Source organism: Lipotes vexillifer, unplaced genomic scaffold (genome assembly GCF_000442215.2).
Source record: "Lipotes vexillifer unplaced genomic scaffold, Lipotes_vexillifer_v1.1 scaffold1822, whole genome shotgun sequence".
Classification (NCBI taxonomy): domain Eukaryota; kingdom Metazoa; phylum Chordata; class Mammalia; order Artiodactyla; family Lipotidae; genus Lipotes; species Lipotes vexillifer.
Window position 1 is genome coordinate 152,091 of NW_006791794.1, and position 15,174 is coordinate 167,264.

Below are 15,174 nucleotides of genomic sequence, written 5' to 3' on the forward strand. Positions count from 1 at the left end.
CTTTGGCTTTTGTTTACATTATGTTGCAAACTATATTATGTGCCTTGGTTCACCTTAATGACTACCTTCATATATTGCTAATTATACTATTTTCCCTCATTCACTCTGATGATTAACTCCTTAAGGTTAACATTGCTCATCTTTATTGAGCTAGTTCATATTTTTCTTGAATACAGAAATACGAACTTAACGTTTACCTTCATTTGTGAAAATTGCATTATGCATGTCACCATCACCTGTTCATTACATTAAGTAAAACGAGTTTTGGCTTTTATAAAATTTGCAAAATTACATTTATGAGAAGTATAAGCTTGACCTTGTTTGCCTATAGGAGTAACATATTCCAAATTGTAGAAAATAAAATTTGTGAACATTTTTTGTTTTGGATGTAAAAATATATAACTTCTTTATTCAAAATTTCTTGCAGCATTGTAAAAGAGGAAATCTAAGCTATTAAAAAATTGTTCATAGTTTCAATACACAGGCAAAGATATGACGAAATATTCATTATGGTTATGCAGAATCCCCTCTGTGTTATTAGGACTCTATAGAGCTAAGTGAATGTGTTAAATTATAAATATGCCTATAGAACAGATATTGAATCTCAAAGTTTTAGTTATCTTTCTATATTTTTCAATTAAAAAACTTGAAAAATCAGAAAAATTTCAGAATGAAAACTATGTATTGGTTATTTTTATTAGGATAAACTGGTATTAATATATTTATTCCAAAATGGTCATTGGGTTCCTACCATTGCTAGATATGTGCTGGCCACGGGTATTCATGATAAGACAGGTAAGCTCTCATGAGGTTATAAACATGTAAAGAAGTAATTACAATATGGTTTTTCAGATCCTATGTTTTGTAAAGCTGCTGTAAAAACCCTTAATTTTTTTTTTTTGCCTTCAGAAGCATATTTATTGTATTTGAGATCATACGTCAGGTGCTCTCTGAGCTACAAAAGGGTAAAAGAAAATCCTCTAATTACAAATTGATGAAAGTAAAACGTAAGACGTTTTTTCACAACAGTGTGAACCACATACTCAGAAATTGACATGGGTTTACTACAAATGATCTAATTCCTATATGGCTACTTTTATAACTTCATACAGATAATGAGTTAAGCCAAAATGCACTATAATATTTGGTAGAAATCAAGACCAGTATTTTTTTTTTTTTAATAATATTCTTTTCTCTTTAAACCCCATATTTGTTTATTTATTTATTTTTGGCTGTGTTGGGTCTTCGTTTCTGTGCAAGGGCTTTCTCTAGTTGTGGCAAGCGGGGGCCACTCTTCATCGCGGTGCACGGGCCTCTCACTATCGTGGCCTCCCTTGTTGCGGAGCGCAGGCTCCAGACGCGCAGGCTCAGTAGTTGTGGCTCATGCGCCTAGTTGCCCTGCGGCATGTGGGATCTTCCCAGCCCAGGGCTCGAACCCGTGTCCCCTGCATTAGCAGGCAGATTCTCAACCACTGCGCCACCAGGGAAGCCCAAGACCAGTATCTTTAGTATATTACAAAATGCATTTTAATATCCCAAAGAAGCAAGACTTGCAAGTAGGTGTTTAAACATAAATTATCTACAGTTACAAAGTTCTATTCTTGACAGCATTTGCCCTTTGGGGCAGTCTCCCACTTTCCAGAGGATAAAGGCCCAGAGTAGAATCAGCAGCATAACACATACACAGAAGTCCATATTGTAAAGGCTATAAAGATTTGCTGCGCAGTGAGAAGATGCCTCTGCTCTTTCTCACTGCATACAAATTATGTGAATTGTGTTGCCTATCTCTTGTCATGTTCTTCTTTGTTGGTCAAATACTGAGCAGCTATGCTTCCAACCGGAGGATCTACAGAGCTGTAGTCTGTCAATGTCAAAGGGAACAAATTGACCACAAAATCTTTGAAATAGTAAAGCAGGACTCTAGCTGTCTTTAAGGGTACCCAAACAGATGACTCCTTGACTGTTGATGTTGCAGTGATAGATTGTGGTGTGAAAAGTAACGTTTGGCAGCTTAAATGAATAACTGGATGAACATGTGATATTTAGAAAAAATACACCACTTTCATACACAGGACCTGATGGACCAAGTATAGTCAGTCTCTGTTCATAGGTGCTCTTTTAGGTCCAGCACTTCGGTTAGGAGGAGGGTCAAAGGTGATTTCAGCTAGCTCCTTCTGAATTCTTTTTGCACTACTGTAGTGGAAAATTTGCAGTGGTTTTGCTGGGGAGTTCAGACTTTTTCTTTTGCTGTGTGGTAAAAGGTTTTTCTCTCTCACGTTTTTGGGATATGTATGTATGTAATGATTTATATTCTATGCTTTCACTCCACTTATAATTATAAAATATTTGCTATATTCTCCATATTGTACAATATACCCTTGTATATTATTTTATACCTAATAGTTTGTACTTCTTAATCTACTCCCCCCTTTTCTCTCCCCAGAGGTAACCCTATATAGTTTGTTTTCTATATATGAGTCTGCTTCTGTTTTGTTATATTTGTTCATTTGTTTTATTTTTTAGATTCCACAGATAAGTGATACCATACAGTATTTGTCTTTCTCTGTCTGACTCATTTCACTTAGCATATTGCCTTCCAAGTCCATCCATGTTGTTGCAAATGGCTAAATTTCATTCTTTTTTTATGCCTGAGTAGTATTCCATTGTGTGTGTGTGTGTGTGTGTGTGTGTGTGTGTGTGTGTGTGTGTGTGTGTGTATGCGCCACATCTTCTTTATCCATTCGTCTGTTGATGGACACTTAGGTTGCTTCCATATCTTAGCTACTATGAATAATGCTGCTATCAACATTGGGATGCACATATCTTTTTGAATTAGTGTTTTTGTTTTTTCTGGATATATACCCAGGAGTGGAATTGCTGGATCATACAGTAGTTCTAATTTTAGTTTTTTGAGAAACCTCCAAACAGTTTTCTACAGTGGCTGCAACAATTTACATTCCCACCAACTTCCCGTTTCTCCACATGCTCACCAACATTTCTTATCTGTGTTCTTCTTGATGACAGCCATTCTGGCAGGTGTGAGGTGATATCTCATTGTGGTTTTGATTTGCATTTCCCTGATGATTAGCAATATTGAGCATCTTTTTCATGTGTCTGTTGGCCATCTGCATTTCCTCTTTGGAAAAATGTCTATTCAGTTCTTCTGCCCATTTTTTAATCGGTTGCTTGTTTGTTTGATGTTGAGTTGTAAGAGCTATTTATATATGTTGGATATTAACCCCTTATCAGTCATATCATTTGCAAATATTTTCTCCCATTTGGTAGGCTGTCTGTTCATTTTATCAGTGGTCTAATTAGGCCTCATTTGTTTACTTTTGCTTTCATCTCCTTTGCCTTAGGAGACAGATCCAAAAAAACATTGCCACAATATATGTCAAAGAGTGTTTTTTCTTGTTCTTAAAGCTCTGGAGCAGCAGTGTCTTTATGGTCTGCATCTGAACTACCTCTCCTGGTTCTGGGGTTCTTATCATTCAACCTTTTCCTATCATTGGAAATCTTGTGAAGTTATTTCTTGAAAAATGTGATTGTGCACCTGGCCTGCTCATGCACTCCTACAATGTGAGGGTGAGAGAGAGAAAAAAAACCCTTCCTTAAGGTAATGGAGGTAGCTGGGGGAGGGAAGGGGAGGGAGCAGGGGGAAAAAAAGCCAAGGAGGCTTGTGCTGGGGAGTGTGGAACACTGAAAGTAGGAGGAGATTGTGCCCCTTAAGATTTCTTTCCAGAGGAGTTACTATTTTTTTGAGGGCATGGCACTGACTGTGTTTGGGGGCAGGTTGGTTTGGGTTGAGGCAGGGGTTTGTGGAGATAAGTATTATGTATGATACTGGAGTGATGGATACATGACACTCTGCCTTTGTCAAAATCCATGGCACAAGAATGAACTTTAATGTATGCAAGTAAAAAATCATTTAGAAGGTTGGTAGATTCCAGAATGTAATGTATACTGTGACAAAACAATCTAATTGTATAACATCTATAAAACAACCTCACTGAAGGAATGGGGAGAAAATTTCTGGTTTAAGTAGTTTTGGAAATGAGTGGAGACATTAGACTAAAGGCAAAGGAAGAAACTGCACATAAGCAGTGTACTTTAATTTTGATTCCCATGGGGCTGTGGGTTAACAATTCTGAAGCCACTATGCATATATACTAGAATTGAATAGTGAGGTAGATGAATGGCAGATCATGGGAGGCAAGTTTCTCAGTGTTCGAGCTGGAGGATACAGACAAACAAAAAATAAGTTTGTTTGGTAATAGAGTATAGTTGGAGATATCAGCATAAACTCATTTTTAGCTTACTATAGATTCAGACAGAAACACAGAGAAATATTTATAAATACAGGCATACCTTGTTTTATTGTGCTTCACTCTACTGTGCTTCATAGATATTGCTTTTTTACAAATTGAAGGTTTGTGGCAACCCTGTGTCCAGCAAGTCTATCAGCACCATTTTTCTAACAGCATTCATTCACTTCATGTCTCTGTGTCACATTTTGGTAATTTTCACAGTATTACAAACTTTTTCATTATTATAATACTTGTTATGGTAATCTGTGATCAGATATCTTTGATGTCACTACCATGACTTGCTGAAGGCTCAGATGATGGTTAACATATTTTAGCAATAAAGTATTATTCCATTAAGATATATATTTATTGTTTTTTAGATATGTTATTTTACATTTAATAGACTATAGAATAGTATAAACGTGACTTTTATGTGCATTGGAAACCCCCAAATTCATGTGACTTAGTGTATTGTGATATTTGCTTTAATGCAGTGTTCTGGAACTGAACTTGCAATATCTCCAAGGTATGTGACTGTCTGTCTGTCTCTGTCTCTTTCTCTCTCTCTCTCTCTCTCTCTCTCTCTCTCTCTCTCCATCTATCTATCTATCTATATCTATATCTATATCTATATATCTATATATATACATACACACACACAAAGGTTAACATACATCCACATATTTTCCTATTCTGTTAGCTGAGAGAGCCTAGAAGCAAGGACACCCAGTAGCAACAAGTACACTTAGCACCCAGATCTTGGTTTCTAGAACCCTTCTTTAATGAAAGGAACTAAGGCTCCTTGGAGAAATGGCTGATTCTAAGCCTGGGGCAGGAAATATACAAGATAATCTGGGAGAACCTTGTAGTGTTAGAAAGAAAGTGCTCAACACACACACACACACACACACACACACACACACACACACACACACACAGTGATGGGAGTATGTCAAAGGGACACAGAAGCCAAGTGAAAGATCCCCCAATAGACAGAGCTGGAATGATTTGAGCAACAAAATAAAATAGTATTGAATTATAACCCAAAGTACAAGATATATATTCATGAGTCCAAACTGATATAAATAATTAAGTAAATAAACAAATGGGAGAGAACAGACACATTTCCTATGCAGTAGAATTTTAAAGAATTTATTTGGATACTCTACCCTCAAGAAGATGGAGCCTAACTCCTCACTTCTTAAGTGTGGGCTATGCATAGGGACTTCCTTCCAAAGGGTATAGAATGGAAAGGGGGAAAAAAGAGTAACTTTACAGTGGAGAAACCTGACACACTACCTCAACCAGGTGACCAAGATTAATATCAACAATGACAAGTCACCTTGATAATATGTATTCTCGATGTGATGTGATGAGAATGACACTTTACCTCTGTAATCTTTCTCTCCAAAACACACAACACCAGTGTAATCATGAGAAAAACATCAGAAAAATCTCAATAGAAGGACATTGACCAAAATACCTGACCAGTACTCCTACAGTCTGTCATGGTCACCAAAAACAAGGAAAGTCTGAGTAACTATCACAGCCAAGAGGAGCCTAAGGAGAATTGACAACCAAATTAATGTGATATCTTGGATGGGACTGTGGAAGAGAAAAGAGCATTTGGTAAACACCAAGGGTATCTGAATAAGATGTGGACTTTAGTTAATAATAATGTATCAATATTTGTTCATTAATTGTGACAAATGTACCACACAAATATGTTTATAATAGGAGAAATGGTATATGGTGTATGGGATTCTCTGTACTACATCTGAAACTTCTCAGTAAATCTAAAACTATTACAAAATAAAAACTTTATTTAGATAAACCCTTACTAAACACTCTACTGGATCCCCTTTCTGCATTCTACCAAGCCAGACTGAATTTTCTAATTTTTATTTCCAGTGAACCCTCTAAGTCTGCAGGTCTGGCTCAGTCAGAATAACTCTCACCAAGGGTAAGAGGAATGTGAAAGTAACTTAAGCTGACAGAGTCAATTGCTTCAGGTTTTCTTTTTTAAAATTCTCTGGTATTATGCATCTGTCCTGTCTCTTCTGTTATTCTCCATTGATTGCTTTATAACTTCTCATTGCTTGTTACTGTCTTGTCATTGATCAAGTACGATTATCTCCATCTACAGTTCTGATTGTGACTACTTGCAGACCTTGAATGAACCATATGGTTAAACCCTTTCTACTTAAGTAGGACTGTTTGTATGTGTATTGCCAATGCCTTATTTATTTAAAGTAAGTCTCCTTCAAAAGGGAATCCTCATAAACTGTTGGTGGGAAAGTAAGTCGGTGTAGCCACTGTGGAAAATAGTATGGAGATTCCTCAAAAAATTAACAATAGAACTACCACATGATTCAACTATTCCACTTCTGGGTATTTATCCAGAGAATACAAAAAGAGTAGTTCGAAAAGATATATGCGCCCCTATATTTATCACAGCATTATTTACAATAGTCAAGATAAGGAAACAACCTAAGTACCCATCAACAGATGGAAGGTTAAAGATGTGACATATATATATTCCATATATGTATATACATATGTATATATATGTATATACAGTGGAATACTAGTCATAAAAAGATGACAGCTTAGCATGTGTGGCAACATAGATGGACCTTGAGGATATTATGCCAAGTGAAATAAGTCAGATGGAGAAAGACAAAGACCTTATGATTTTATTCATATGCTGAATATAAAAAAAAATCAAAGAAACAAAATAAATGTACAAACCAAACCAAGCAAAACCAAACACTTAGATACAGAGAACAGAGTAGTGTTAACCAGAGGGAAAAGGGGTCAGGGAGGGAAAATGGGTAAAAGGGTGTCAACTGGATGGTGATGGATGGAAACTAAATTTTTGGTGATAAGCAGGCTGTAGTGTATACAGAGGTAGAAATATAATGTTATCTACATGAAACTTATTTAATGGTATAAACCAGTGCTATTTCAGTAAAAATAAGTAAGTATATAAATAAAATCAATCTCCTTCTTACCTCTCTGCATAACACCCACTTCTACCAATTTTGAATACTTTGTTCTGATCCTGCTCATCTCAACCTCACCAAACAAACTTTTATCATTCTCTGTCTTGATATAAAATAACACAGTAATTTGTTAAATTCTTGATATGAAAGAGAAGGGATTTAGTGTAAGTACCCTACACCCTAATCATTGCCTCAATTTATGTTATATTTTTAGTTTTATTATAAAGGATGATTGTTGTCATCATAGTATTATTTGCTATATTAACTATTAAATTATTTGCTACATACTTGCTAATGTCATACTTAAACTAATATATCTTTTTCTTTTTCCTTTTTTTTTGGCTGCACCACATGGCTTGTGGGATCCTAGTTCCCACAAGGAATTGAACCTGGGCCCTTGGCGGTGAAAGCGCAGAGTCCTAAAACTGGACTGCCAGGGAATTCCCTATTTTTTCATTTTGAAATAACTTCAAACTTAAAGAAGTGTTGCAAGAATAGTACAGAAAACTCCTAGATATTCTTTTCTAAGATTTACTGATTTTTATTTTATTATTTATATATTTATTTATTTTTTTGACCACACAGCATGTGGGATCTTAGTTCCCTGACCAGGGATCAAACCCGTGACCCCTACAGTCCTGCAGTGGAAGTGCGGAGTCCTAACCACTGGACCATCAGGGAATTCCCTACTGATTTTTAAATGAACACTTACCACATTTTCTGTATCACCTCTCTCTGTCTCTCTGTCTCTCCCTCTGTTTCACTCTCTCAGCCTCTCTCTGTCTTTCTCTCTATATATAGTTTATATGTTAAAAACTACATATATCTACGTATGTATATGTAGTTTATTTTTCTAACCCATTTGAGAGTTGGTTGAGTACATTAAGCATTTTCCTCCTTTAAAACTTGAGTAAGATCTTTCAAAATACAAGGGAGCAATAACTTAAGTAAGGTGAATGTCTATAAGATCCTGGAAGATATGTGTCCATAATTTAGGAGGCCAAGACACTTTTCAAAGAAGGAAATAAAACACTATAGCTTGAAGTTTAGAAGCTTCAGGAAGAAAGTCTATAGTTGCAGTGTGATTCCCTAATAATAGTATTTTAGAGGACAAGTTTACAGCTACCTTTAGACAGTGGGGAAGAAGCTCACAAGTAATCTTCTCCCAAGAGATGACATTGAATGGAGTGGGGCATCAACAAAGATGTTGTGACTCTAATGAGTTTAAGTATTATATCTATCCATATTTAAGCTGTTAATCTTTTAAAAATAACATGATAAAATAGAGCATAATAGGAAAATAAGTCTTATTTTAGAAGTATAGCAAAGCGGGCTGTCCAATGCAAAATTGTGAGTGAGATAATTTGAAGCAGAGAAAACATAAATACAGTATAAGCCCACATACCATGAAAAGCTAACAAATAGGGAAGGGAAGCAGCGGGGGAAATCCCAGAGCTTTTAATCTTATTTTATGGTGGCATTCATGCACTGAAGAGAGTGAAAGAACAGCCCCCCACACTTCCAGAAATGAGTCAGTTTCATGTCTCAAGCTGATTATAAAGCATTCAAGGGTGGCAGCCTCCCACAGCTGACTTTAACTGTGATTGGAATAAGAGATGGCCTTTAGTTTGGGCTTACCCTTTGTACCCTGAAGCCTTAAAACCTGATTAACAGGTAAACTTGGAACTTCTCTAGGACCAAAACATTGGCTTACAAATAACTTTTCATTTATGTATTCTGAAAAAGACAGCTCAACAACAGGCCGGTTATGTATGCTTAAACCATGCTCCATGTCATTCGGCATACATTTGGCACACTAGACCGATTTTATAAGTTTAGGAACTCCATCTTAATTTTAAATGCTTTCAATTCTCCATTCCCATTCCCATCACAAAGAAAACCACTCCATCTGATGAACGTTAAGTCATACTGTTCTGCATAAATTCCCAATCTCTTATGAGAATCAGATTTTTTTTTTTTGGCCATGCCATGAAGCTTGTAGGATTTCAGTTCCCTGACCAGGGATTGAACCTGGGCCAGGGCAGTGAAAGCTGGGAATCCTAACCACTTGGCCACCAGGGAACTCTCAAGAATCAGAATTTTTATCAAACAGTGTGGATCCAGGACTATTTGTGGTCTAGAAGGGGAGATTTTTTTCTAGTTAATGTCATGGTCTTTCATGACAAAACAGTGGGTAGAGATGCTTTAAAAAATTTTTTTTTTGGTATTTTTTTCTTTTCCAATCACATGGGGTATTTCATATTTAGAGATTTCTTTTTAATTTTTTTCTTCTGAATAGAAGCTTACTTAGAATACATATAATAAAGAAAAAAAAAACAAGATCGGCTTTGCAGAAGGGAAAGAATTTCTACATTTTTCTTTGACTAAAAACAGAAGTCCTGAAACTTGCTTAAGGTGTTCATATTTCTGCTACACGTTTTCAAGTGTGAAGACTCAGCAATTAAACCACCTTTTTGTTGTTGTTGTTGTTATATGATCAACTTTGGCTAAATTAATCGTGATAGCATCAGAGCTACAAGATTGTAAGTATTAATACATCCCCTATCGTCTGGCAAACAAGGAAAACCACATATATTAGATATTTCATATTTGTTATATTCCAGTATATAGTACAGGTTAATAAATCATACAGAGGAAATTTAAAACACTGCAGGGGCTGTAATTTAAGAAAAATGTTTCTTTGTTCTTCACAAAACTCCATTTATTTAAAACAAAATGTGGAATATTTCCAAGTCTAATTTGTGGCTACTTTACATCAAACATTAGGTATTCTTATTTATTTGTGTGAAAATTCATTGAAAGCATGATAGGTTGAATTTAAGAGAAATGGAGGTTAGCTTTTTAATCATCATCTTTTTCCCGAGCTCAATTTAACCTGTTAAATCTGGTTTTTAAAAATGATGAGTCTGAAACAGTTGTAGTGGAATATTTGGAACGAAAAATCCTTTTTTCCCCCACGCTGTAGAAGTGCAAGCCAAATTAAAAGAGCATACAACCCAAAGTTGCATAGTGATATTCAAAAGGAAATTTCACAATTTCAATATGTGTAACATAATATGGAAGCTATATATGATGATTTTTTCGCAGTATCTCCTTGGTTTTCTTCTCAGATGAACGTATCTAAAAAGTACATCGAATTATTAAGGCTCTAGGAGCTTTAAAACCCCAACTATCCCACCCATACCCCACTAACTTGACAATAATGTGTATAATGGAATCTACTCAAACGCAATTTACATTTCATTTCTCCTGGGAGGAGGTTTATAGCAAAATTAAATTTTAACTTATTTTCCATGGGAAGCGAAAAATAAGAATGGGCACTATACCACTCCATATTCCTCCCAAATAAAGATAAATAAAGCACATAATTAATCCAGGCCAAGTAATCCAGGATTTACATAAGTGGCACTACACATTTTTGAAATGTCCTCCAAACTAAAGGTTTATAATGAGTGAGACAAGAAATTATAATTCACTCTATCAAAAATCTGAAGAGGGAGGGAATATTTTTGCTATGCACAAGCTGAATCAAGTTAATGAGGCATCTAACATTGCAAAAAGAACGTTGTCTATAAATAAATTCAGTCTGATTGGGATGTATTAGTTGTCTGATAATACTCTGTAGCCTACAGATGCTTGGGGTGGAATGTAGATTTCTTAGAAAAGGAAGGCCAATGGCATTACTTCTGTAAAGCTCCAGGTCATTTCTTGTAAGTGACATTAAAAGAAAATTTCCCTTTAAAATATGGCTTGGCATTCAATATAATATTTCCAAAGCAACAAATTTAGCAGAAGACAAAATGCATTTTTCAACTGAAATCTACCTGAACCTCGGAATTTGGGAAAAATATCTCTCCACTCATTTGTGTTTTTTTTTCCATTGAAATCTGACTGTTAAGGTGCTACTCATAGACTACATACCTAAACTCTAGTGTCTAAGAAGATATAATTAGATTCTCAGCTATTGCTCAGTCTATACCTACAACCATGCTCATGGACTTATGCTTATTGTTGATGGGAGGGCTGGACTTTTATTAATGAGTACATGTTATATTTTATTAGCTTCCAGGTGTTTCTACAGAGTGGTGTGAATCTAATTCTTCCAATCAAATTAAAAGTTCAGGTATCACGGGGCTTGCTTTTTGTAGGACTGTAGGGTTTAGAAGTAGAGTACATTTTATATTGGCTATCCCTTTGCTTTCCCCTCAGAGGACTATTTTAAGTTGTCATGTACTCAGATTTATAACTCTGAAGATACATGTCTCCTTGAAAGCATCTACCATATATTCAGTACAGATTTACTTCTACCACTTTTATCCTTCTGAAATTGTTTTTTAAAATGTAAAATATATACATCTTTATCTAAAAATGTTCAGAGTAGGGAAACATACAAAGTGAAAAATAAAAGGCCCTACTCCCTCATCTTTCCACAAACCCAATTCTTACTCCCTAAAATTTTCTACTATTAGTGCTTTCTTGTGTATTACAGAAATATTTCAAGAATTCTACAGATTTTTAGGTGGCTCCTTTAGTTTTATTGACAGATTTTACAGGTTTTGACTTGGAATTCTGGGAGTGTTAGAGACTTTATTGATCATGAACATTTTTTCTCTAGTTTTTTCTTTCTTTGTTTAATGGTAGTGTCAGAGTGAGGAGTATAATAAGAATATCTTTATACTGACACATTTTATTGGAAGTTCCTTTCCTTCATTGCATTCTTTCAAGTAATTCTCCTTACTCTGCCTTAATTAGATAAAAGGTCTGGAAAATTAAAAAAAAATTGTTGTCTAAAATTTTCTCTAGCCACACCTACTTCTTCATCTACTCATTTTCCTTCCTCCAATCCTTTCCAAATGGAATCCCAGAATCTTAGGGTTGAAAGAGATTTTCAAAGTATGTAATCCAGGCTTTGATTGATAAATGATATTCCTTATAATTTTATTGATCTCTGTTTGAAAACAAGTAATGAGAGATTTATTGCCTCAATGACATGTTCATTTTATTGTCTGCCTCTCTGTAATTACAATTCAGTGCTCCTGACTAGGAGCACACCTTCTTGAGCCTTACAAAGTCAGTCTAATTTGTCTTCTAGTATCACTGCAAACATTTGAAGGTTTGTGTCTTGTTCTCTGATCATAAATCTTCCAGATGGCAGGATGAAACATTTCGAGTTCTTTCAGACATTTATCAAATGTCATAGCTTTCCAGCCCTTCATGATTTTAATCCATTCCACACATCATTTACTGAGTAGTTACTATGTCTATGCTAGGGTTTACAGTGTCTATGAAATGATTTCAGCCTGGAGGAGTTTATCTTGGTCATAATCAGTTTCTACCAGTGAAAGGAGGTCAACAAAATACAAAGAAGCATATGTTTATGAAAATTTCATGGAATAAAGAGGATTGTGACCAGATAAGTTTAATGTTCAGCTAAATCTTTCAGTGGCTTCAGATTCTATTGGGAATAAAAATCCAAATTTCTTTTGGTCATCCACTAATTCCTTGCCAATGTCTGCAACCTCGTATCTTACTGTTCTCATGTCAGCACTACACTTCAGTCATATCAGCCTTTTGTAAGTTCCCCACACAAGCCAGTTTTTTTCTTGCCTTGGGACCTTTGTACTCTTTCTTTCGCCTGGAATGCCCTGAACTTGGTAAAGTTTCAATACGTTTTTGTTAAATGAATGAATGAATAAAGTTAAACAAAATTTTCTTCCTTCAAATCTTAGACTTCTTAGAGCTTTTAGTATGCAAATGTACAATCTAAATTTCTAAAAGGGTACTATAGTATGTAGTGATTACCAAATTTATTTGATCATAAACATTTTTTCACTCAGCATCTCCCCAGACTAACTTATTATGCACAGACTTTGAGAATTACGGTAGCACAAAAAATAGGATTTGAATCCTGGCTGCCACCAATAAACCTATGTGATCTTGGGCAAGATACTTGATCTCTCACAATCTACTGTTTGTGCCTCTGAGGGAGACCAGTAGAGAGTCGATTTTTAGTTTTCTAGGTTCTGAAAAAAAAAGGAGCAAGAGAGAAAGTACCAGGTGGAAATTAAAACATTTTATTTCTCATGGATATCAGTGGGAGGACAGAGCTTAGTGTGAATGACAAATGAATCCATACACTGAACCCCAGTCATGGGTATTGATGGACCATTTCAAGAAGTGCGGTTTTTCCATTTATGAATTGTATTATCTGTGGGCAAAGGAAATGACCCATAGGAGGCTCTAGCCCAAGTGAAACATGGGCTCACCTTCCCATGGGTTTTCTCCACCCTACTTGGACTTACTCATTCCAAACAATTAGGCTTCTGTCTTTATATCTTGCTTAGCATATCATGACCCTTCTAGGACTGGAGATTTGTCCTGATCACTTTTATTATTGAATGCAGTTTTGATCTGCTTAATCTACATATAAGTAGGGGGTTATGAAAGATTTTTGAGAAGAAAATGACATGATTCAACTGTGACTTTCGATTGATAACTGGAAGAGTGCTAGTTGGTAGGTACTAAGCTATGTAGTAGGTGAGTAGTATGGTGAGTAGTAGGTCTCTGTTCGAAAGTTACCTCTTCAGAAAAGTTTGCTGACCATTCTATCTAAAAAGGTCATATCTTTTAAATTACAGTCACCTTCTTAGTCTGCTTTTTTTTTCTTTAAAAAGTGTTGAGAAACATGATATTTTATTTGCTTTACTTTTTTATATCATAATCTGAGAATATATTATTTAATGTGCTTGTTGGTTTATTATCCCAATAGAATGACATGAGAGCAGAGGCTTTGTCTTGCCCAGTGTGTTATCTCCAGAACTGAAAAGAGCACCTGAGACGTGATAAGTGCTCCATAATATTGGTCCAATAAAACAGTGAATAAATTGATTGGAAAGAGGAGACAGTGGATAGAAGGATAGGAGATGTCCTGATATCAATTTATCACATCACAGATCCAAATTCACCCTTCAACACCTGCTCTGCAGCTGTACCTTCTCCAGTGAAGTCTGAACCTCACTCTTGCAGAAAGAGCCTCCAGTTCAAGTATTTTTTTCTTTTAGGTACTCTCTCATAACCCTAGGGAGATTTACTCTTTTATCATAGCTTAGTAATTATTTATATTAAACTTCTCCTGTTTGAATCACTGTGTTGTTTCTATCTCCTGATTGGACCCAGATTGATTCAGAATTGGTATAAGAAGTGGGATAGATCTCAGGAGGTAGACTCTTGAAGATGGGATTTTGAGATTGGCCATGCCCTTGAGCTTTAGCACAGTGCTGAGCTCCTTGTCAATGGGAAATAGATGCTAGTAATCCATGGTTTGTAGTGGCATCACAGTTAATTAAGCTACCAACTGTGGTTAATTGTAATGAAGTGCCAACTGAAGCACATTTCTTGGGAACTCAAGCGGCTGTTACACTTAACCAGATGGGAATAATGAATTCTATAATGACTGGAATGTGGGATGAAATACCGTTGTGTGCACCTGAGCAGGTATAGAGAGAAAATAATAATCTTAACTCAATTACTTCTAAACTTAACTCATAACTTCACAACCAGAGAGTTTCTATGATGTTCCTCAAACTATCTTAATTCTTGTAGTTACAGGAGTGATATTGGTGAAAATCAAATGCAAAATGTAATTGTGTGAGTTGCTGAGTTACAATGACAGGTAAATTCACACTCTTGCTAGGTTTCTCATGTGAAAGTGGAAAAGAATGGAATTCTGAAACTTGCAGTGGGGACTTCTGGTTGGACCTAAGTGAAACTGACAATCTTGAACCCACATGCCATTCTGAGACTCCCTCATCAGGGAAAGTAGCTTGCTTTCCGGTGTTCAA

At 35.7% G+C, this 15,174-nt stretch overlaps 1 pseudogene; it reads right to left on the reverse strand.

Moving 5' to 3' along the window:
- Positions 1 to 1,781: 1,781 nt before the first annotated feature.
- LOC103073533 (ubiquitin-conjugating enzyme E2 E3 pseudogene) lies at positions 1,782 to 5,817 on the reverse strand (annotated as a pseudogene).
- Between the last annotated feature and the right edge of the window lie 9,357 nt (positions 5,818 to 15,174).